Genomic DNA, 8,502 nt, shown 5'->3' on the forward strand with positions numbered 1-8,502 from the left:
ATCCTGGGGTTTCTAGAAGTTTCTAGGACAGGTAACTGGTGGTGTGGATTACCTGAAAGGGCGAGTTTACTTTTAAAAGCAGCTACCCATCTATGGGGTTGCACAGAGTCGGACACGACTGAAGCAACTTAGCAGCAGCAGCAGAAGATGAAAACCCTGTCTTCCCCTCAGACAGAAATTGAGGTTTTCTCCAGCGAAAAATCAAGTTAAATTTCCTTCCGCCAAAGCCCCTCCCCTGTTAGGGACCCCTGAACCATGGTGACCACTGTGCCAGAGTCACGTGATGCCCTGGGGACCAAAGGGAAGCTGGACTCTGAGGACAGGGGAGCTAATTACACCCTGGGGTGTGAGCACAAAAAGACCCCAGTCAGAGGTTAATTTATTGGGTCCTCGCCTCTGCCCCTCCAGGGGGAAAGCCGGATTTGGCCAAGATCTTTAAGTACCTCCCAGGAGCAGTCACTCTCTCCGGTTAGACCCAATCCACCAGGAAAGACTGGTAGTGGGGGGAACGTGACCCGAGGTGGGGGAAGACCCAGGGGTGGGGTTCCATGGGGCACAGGGGAAGTCTCCAAGGAAGCCTCTCAGACTGTCTCTGGGATGGGGCAGTGTTCTGTTTGTGGTGTACCTTGGAGCAAGGCCCGGCCAGAGGTGCCTCCTGGGCAAGGGGGTGGGGGTGGGGCGATGCTGGGAAGAACGGCTTGTGTACAGCCAGGAGGGACAGAAGGTATAGTTGGGTCATCCATCCATGTCTCTGTTTAGCCAAAATTTATTGCTCATCTACCTTGAGACAGCCAGGAACAAGACAGACCCCACGGACTGCAGCACGCCAGGCTTTCCTGTCCTTCGCTATCTCCCAGAATTTGCTTAAACTCATGTCCGTTGAATCAGTGATGCCATCCAACCATCTCATCCTCTGTTGCCCCCTTCTTCTCCTGCCTTCAATCTTTCCCAGCATCAGGGTCTTTTCCAATGACCGACTCTTCACATGAGGTGACCAAAGTATTGGAGCTTCAGCTTCAGCATCAGTCCTTCCAATAAATATTCAGGACTGATTTCCTTTAGGATGGACTGGTTCGATTTCTTTGGTGTCCAAGGGACTCTCAAGAGTCTCCTCCTCCACCACAGTTCAAAACCATCAGTTCTTCAGCACTCAGCCTTCTTTATGGTCCAACTCTCAAATCCGTACATGACTACTGGAAAACTGAAAGTAACACAATATTGTAAATCAATTATGCTCTTTAATTTAAAAAAAAAGAAAGAAATAGACCAACAAAACAGTGGGACAGAATAATGAGTCCAGAAGTAGAAATTTATTTTGAGTTAGCAGGGGAGAAAGAGGATTTTCTAAGCATAGCTAGTGTTAGGAAAACTGGACGGCCATTTGGAATAAAGGACTAAAGTTCTTTACTAAAGCAGAGTTCTCTACTTCCTGCTTTGTATGCCATTACCTTTCAAAAGGATCACAGTTGTACACTTAAAAACAAATTAATAAGTGTTTAGATAAAAAGAGAAGTAATTGTTCTTTAGTCGCTCAGTTGTGTCTGACTCTTTTGCACAACCCCTTGAACCATAGCCTGCCAGGCTCCTCTGTCCATGCGATTTCCCAGGCAAAAATACTGGAGTGGGTTGCCATTTCCTTCTCCAGGGGATCTTCCCGACCCAGGGATCAAACCTACATCTCCTGCATTGTAAGCGGATTCTTTACCGTTGAGCCACCAGGGAAGCCACAATATCTTCAGTTCAGTTCAGTCACTCAGTCATGTCCGACGCTTTGCGACCCCATGAATCGCAGCATGCCAGGCCTCCCTGTCCATCACCAACTCCGGGAGTTGATTCAAACTCATGTCCATCCAGCCATCTCATCCTCTGTTATCCTGCCCCCAATCCCTCCCAGCATCAGAGTCTTTTCCAATGAGTCAACTCTTCACATGAGCTGGAGCCTCAGCTTTAGCATCATTCCTTCCAAAGAACACCCAGGACTGATCTCCTTTAGAATGGACTGGTTGGATCTCCTTGCAGTCCAAGGGACTCTCAAGAATCTTCTCGAACACCACAGTTCAAAAGCATCAATTCTCTGGTGCTCAGCTTTCTTCACAGTCTAACTCTCACATCCATATATGACCACTGGAAAAACCATAGCCTTGAGTAGATATACCTTTGTTGGCAAAGTAATGTCTCTGCTTTTCAATATGCTATCTAAGTTGGTCATAACTTTCCTTCCAAGGAGTAAGCGTCTTTTAATTTCATGGCTGCAGTCACCATCTGCAGTGATTTTGGAGCCCAGAAAAATAAAGTCTGACACTGTTTCCACTGTTTCCCCATCTATTTCCCATGAAGTGATGGGACCGGATGCCATGATCTTCATTTTCTGAATGTTGAGCTTTAATTCAACTTTTTCACTCTCCTCTTTCACTTTCATCAAGAGGCTTTTGAGTTCCTCTTCACTTTCTGCCATAAGGGTGGTGTTATCTGCATATCTGAGGTTATTGATATTTCTCCCTGCAATCTTGATTCCAGCTTGTGCTTCTTCCAGCCCAGCGTTTCTCATGAGGTACCCTGCATATTGTACTCTGCACAATATCTTATTTAAGCCTAAAAAAAATAATAATAATGAGGAGGGAGGTGCTATTACGTTCCTCCCCATTTTTATAGACGAGGAAACATCATCTAGAGGAGGGAGGTGCTATTACGTTCCTCCCCATGTTTATAGACGAGGAAACATCATCTAGAGGTCAATAACCAGGCTAAGTTCACCGCACTGGCACGTGACACAGCCCAGGTTTGGAGCCCTGGCTTCCGAGATAGGCTGTTACCCAAGATACCAGCCTGCTCCCCTACCTCTTCCATGCATGATTAAAATAAGTGCAAAGCCAAACAGTCATGCGATCCCCTCATTCACATAACAACTGGGCAATAATGCAAAAGCTTAGGGATGCCCAGTGCTGGAGAGGGTTTGGGGGAGCAGGCTACCGGCTGTTCCTTGTTTGTTTGTTTTTTTAATGAGAATAGCATGATGCATTCAAAGTGCTGAAAGGGAAAAACCTGCAACTTAGCAGACTCTACCCAAATGTTCTTAATAGGCATGGAAATCAGTACATCCTCCTGAGAGTGACATGGTTCTGGCCATCAGTTTAAAATACACTCATCAAACTGTCCTGAGGGATGCCAGGACTGCTGATTATAGCGCTTTTGTAAAAGGGAGGTGGAAACTGGAAATAGTCTTCCAAAGATTTATGTGACACCATAGAAAAGAGCACTGTGCGGTTGTCAAGGTAAAATGGATCTCTGAGCGCTGATTGTCAGGCCATATTATTAAAACCTTTTTCTTGAAAGGTAGGTGTATCATACGTGTTCAGCTGGATCCATTTTCACAAATGGAATCCACCTGTGCAGCCTCCTAAACGCCTAAGGCTCCCCCCAACCAAACTCTATTCTGCACCCTGCCCATCCCCTGCCCATCCCCTTCCCCATCCGCCTTGCAGAAGTTTCATCCAAGCCATATTATTCAGTGAATAAACCGTGCTGCCAAAAAAAAAAAAGATGCATTATGATCTCTTTTGTTGAATATTTTATAAGAAGAAATAAACATACATTTTTATGTTAATAAATGCATACAAATATATTTGTTTTAGGAAGTTACAGGTACATATATTTATTTGATAGTGATGACCCTTAGAATGGGAATGGGGCTTCCCCAATGCCTCAGCTGGTAATGAAGCCACCTGCAATGCAAGAGACACAGGAGACGTGGGTTCAACTTCTGGGTCGAGAAGATCCCCTGGAAGAGGAAATGGCAACCCACTCCACTATTCTTTCCTGGAAAATTCCATGGACAGAGGAGCCTGGCGGATTATAGTCCATAGGATCGAAAGAGTCAGACGTGACTGAGTGACTAAGCTTGCACGCTCACCCTTAGAGCTTGGGACTGGGTGGAGGGCACTAGGGGGCTTTTCAGCTGTCCATACTTTATTTTGACTGCTTGTACTTTGTCAGTTTCTAACCATGCACTCATATTGGATGTTTTGTTTGTTTGGCTGGACCTGCAGCTTGAGGGATCTTAGATCCCCAATCAGGGATCAAACCCATGCCACCTGCAGTATAAGCTCGGGAGTCCTAACCACTAGGCTACCAGGGAAGTCCCATAATGGGTGTTTTTTTAAGTAGTCAATATTCAGTCATAAAATGATGTGAAGTGCTGATATACACTACATGTGGCGGAACCTCAATGCAGGAGACCTCGGTTCAATTCCTGGGTCAGGAAGATCCCCTGGAGAAGGGATAGGCTACCCACTCCAGTATTCTTGGCCTTCCCTTGTGGCTCAGCTGGTAAAGAATCCACCTGCCATACAGGAGACCTGGGTTCGATCCCTGGGTTGGGAAGATCCCCTGGAGAAGGGAAAGTAAGAGAAGCCAGGCACAAAAGGCCACATATTGTGTGATTCTATTTATATGAAATGTCCAGAACTGGGAAATCTGTAGAGACAGAAAGTAGATAGTGGTCGTCAGGGCTGCAGGGAGGGTGAACGGGTTCCTCTAAGACTGTCACATTTCTACTGCTTAATGAGTTCAGGGTTTCCTTTTGGGGTGATGAAAATATTCTGGATCTAGATAGAGGTGGTGGTTGCCCCAAACTGTGATTGCTAAATGCCAATGAACTGGACACTTTAAAATGGTTAATTTTATGTCTTGTGAATTTCAATGCTATTTTAAAAAATTGTAGTAAAAAAACTCTAGATCATGGACCTTTTCAGGGGGAGGTGATACTATAGACATTCTCCTTTATACTTTTCCCTATATTAAAAAAGCCACAAGGGACTTCTTTGGCAATCCAGTGGTTAGGACTCCGCCCTTCCAGTGCAGAGGGCACGGGTTCCCTCCCTGGTCAGGGAAATAAGATCCCACATGCCTCAGGGTGAAGCCTCTCACCCCCTAAAAAAAGCCACGAAGCCAAATGCTGTCGTTGGCTGCAGACACCACATCATCTCTGGCTGCCGAGTAAACGAGCCGTGCTGCAGATCTTGGAAGAGAGCTTTTGCTGTCCTCTTTTGATGTATATTTGAGTTGTTGTTTTTTTTTTCTTTTTCATCAACGTGTTTTCAGTTGGAAAGTTTTTAAGCTTCCCAAGGGTCAGTTTTTAAAATTCCAGCCTGGGCTCTTCTACTCTTGCAAAACTGGAAAAGCAAGAGGGTTTGCAGAGAGTACAAGTCTGGTCAGCTCAAGTAAAGTAAAGCCCTGGGGCCCTCACCTCAGTGGGAATGGTGTGGAACATTGGTCAATGTGTAGCTAATGTCAGAGATTAAGGCCTGCTCTCAGGCTCCAGGCTTGTTCTGGGTGTTTCCCCTGTGACTTTCACACTTGATAAGAAATGTGAGTACTTACAGAACGTTCAAGGGCAAATCTCTGAAGCAAAACTTTCCCTCCCACTGTTTTTCCATGATTCTGTACGCCCTTAACTGAAGCATTTCCTATGAGGGCAGGCTGGCTGTTTTTAAAACTGTCAACATGTAGGAATAGGGAGGGAAACATCCAAAATAAACATGCAGAAAACAGAGAGATAGGTCAGTCGTGCAAGAGGCCTGGCTGCAGGACTATTTATCTGATAAATATTAAACTGTATGATGAGCCTGCGATAATAACAATAGTTCGGTACAGACTGAAGAAACAGCGACCAAAATCTACAAAGAGTGAAGTACAGGTGGAGTTTCAAACTGGCATGGGAAAGAGGAATTATGCAGAAAGTGGTCTTGGGACAATAGGTAACTGGGGAAAAAAACAGCTCACTCCTGATATCAAAATAAATTCCAGACGGATCAAACGTAGAAAATAAAATTGCAAAAGTTGCAGAGGGAAAGTTGGGTGGATCACTGATCATCTGGAAGGGAGGAAGCTTTCCTTTTATAAAATTATTTTACAATGTTGTGTTAATTTCTGCTGTACAGTAAAGCCATTCAGACGTATATATTCTTTTTTAGTGTTCTTTTCCATCATGGTTTATCATAGGATACTGAATATAGTTCTCTGTGCCATACAGTAGGACCTTGTTGTTTATACAGTCCGTAAACAATAGCTTACATTTTCAAATCCCACCTCCCACTCCATTCCTCCCCTAGGCCCCTCTTCCTTGGCAATAACAAGCCTGAGTCTGTTTCATTGATAGGTTAATTTGTCATATTTTAGATTCCACATATAAGTGATATCATATGGTATTTGTCTTTCTCTTCCCAACTTATTTCACTTAGTATGAGCACTTTTCACTTTCATGCATTGGAGAAGGAAATGGCGCCCCACTCCAGTGCTGTTGCCTGGAGAATCCCAGGGACGGGGGAGCCTGGTGGGCTGCCGTCTATGGGGTCGCACAGAGTCGGACACAACTGAAGTGACTTAGCAGCAGCAGCAGCAGAGCATCTCTAGTTCCATCCATGTTGCTGCAGATGGCATTATTTCATCCTTTTTTATGGCTGAGTCGTATTCCATTATGTGTATCTTCTTGATCCAGTCATCTGTCAATGGACATTTAGGTGGCTTCTGTGTCTTGGCTATTGGAAATAGCGCTGCTGTGAACACTGGGGGCATATATCTTTTAGAATTAGAGTTTTCTCCAGATATATGCCCAGTAGTGGGATTGCTGAGTCATATGGTAATTGTATTTTTAGTTTTCTGAGGAACCTCCATACTGCTCTCCACAATGGCTGCACCAGTTTACATTCCCACAAACCATGTAGGAGGGTTCCCTTTTATCCACATTATCTGGAGGGGAGGAAGATTGTCAAAGCTGAGTGGACTTGCAAAGTGCAAAGATCTTATTTAAATGTAGGCAACCCTGAGACCCAGCAAGGGGCTCCAGTCTGCTGTAACCCAAAACCATCAAAGAAAGCCTGCTTCTTCACCACTGTGACTAACAGAAAAGTTAAAGTTTTTACCTGAGGGGAAAAAAAATAACATTAAGTCAAAAGGTAGTGACAAATTGGGAACAAATAGGGATTTTGTGCCTCCCTTTTCGTGCTCATTAAATGATCAAGAGAAAGAACAGATGAGAAAAATAGGCAAGAACCTCGAATTGGAAGTTTATTGAAAAACAAGTTTCCACAGTAAACGCATAAAAAGAGGCTTGACATCACACTTACAGAAAGAGTGCGTGCTTGATCAGTCGTGTCGGACTCTTGGCGACCCCATGGACTGTAGCCTGCCAGGCTCCTCCGTCCACGGGATTTCTCAGGCAAGAATACTGAAGTGGGTTGCCATTCCTTCCTCTAGGGGATCTTCCCGACCCAGGGATGGAATCTGCGTCTCTTGAGTCTCCTGTGGTAGCAGGTGGATTATTTACCACTGCGCCACATGGGAAGCCCAGCTAAAGAAACAGTCATGAGATAAGAATGGACTGAGATAAGGATGACCTGAGAGATCAATGGAATAGAGCCAAGAGCCTAGAAAACAACCAGGACCTTCCTTTGTCCATGAATCTGACTGAGAAACGTTCAAAATTGTGTAATGGCCAGTGCTGGCCAGGGTGTGATGAAACAGAGTCACTGTTAGTGGGAGTGTGAACTGGTTTAAAGGCCATTTGGCAATAGCTGTCAAATGTTCAAAATGACTTTTGTTTGGACTCCCAGGGAACCTGTTGCTAGCAGTTTTCTCCTGCAACGTAGTCTTAAATGAATCCCGTGGTAACTCCTTCAAGGGGGCTTCCCTGGTGGCTCAGACAGTAAAGAATCCACCTATAATGCAGGAGACCTTTTTTCATTCCCTGGGTCAGTAACATCCCCGGGAGGAGGGCATGGAAACCCACTCCAGAATTCTTGCCTGGGGAATCCCACGGACAGAGGAGCCTGGCGAACTACAGTCCAAGGGGTCACAAAGAATCGGACTCAACTGAGCAACTAACATTTTCACTTCCTACAAACTTTTTAGCATCACATTGGGTCATTTTCTAACAGACGAAACAGCCCAGAACTGAGGCTGGTTCGTGCAGGTGAGGAAAGTGCAGTTGGTATTAAGGAAGACCTGGTGGAAAGAAGGTTCCAGAACCTGTGTATAAAGCCACAACGGGGTGTAGACAACTGTGAGTTCCGCCAGCGTCACACATTTGCCCACTGGAAAAGTCCTCGTCTTCACGTGGTTGACAATGGCACTGACCTCGAACACACATAATCCATCACACCCTCAAAGGGTGGAACCTTGTGGGCAGGAAGTTTATGGAGAAATTCGGGGATGTGGTTGGTTGGACCAAAATGGAAGTGGGGTGGTGCGGAGAGCACACAAAACTGAGCCCCACTGTACTGAGCAATCGGTTTTTTAGAATAAAGTAAGTTCCCTATATACAAGCCTTCAAGTTGCAAACTTTCAAAGATGCGTGTCCCAACGTGTGTCCCGTCAGCGCCGGGTGTGTGTGAAATTGCTTCTCGCCCTCCGTCTCCTATTGCTGACGACCCTTCGGCTCTACCATCTCCCACCCCTCCTCCCTCCTCCCGTCAGTAACTCTTCTTGCTTGTTCATTCAACACTA

The 8,502-nt window shown here is 45.4% G+C and overlaps 1 long non-coding RNA gene across 1 annotated transcript; it reads right to left on the reverse strand.

Moving 5' to 3' along the window:
- Positions 1-750: 750 nt before the first annotated feature.
- On the reverse strand, positions 751-7,334 carry LOC139177151 (uncharacterized). The gene is made up of 2 exons (XR_011561632.1): positions 7,125-7,334; positions 751-1,201 (listed from the first exon to the last, which is right to left on the reverse strand). It is a non-coding gene; the product is annotated as an uncharacterized lncRNA (long non-coding RNA).
- Positions 7,335-8,502: the final 1,168 nt, after the last annotated feature.

The sequence above is a fragment of the Bos indicus genome, chromosome 18 (assembly GCF_029378745.1).
Source record: "Bos indicus isolate NIAB-ARS_2022 breed Sahiwal x Tharparkar chromosome 18, NIAB-ARS_B.indTharparkar_mat_pri_1.0, whole genome shotgun sequence".
NCBI lineage: Eukaryota > Metazoa > Chordata > Mammalia > Artiodactyla > Bovidae > Bos > Bos indicus.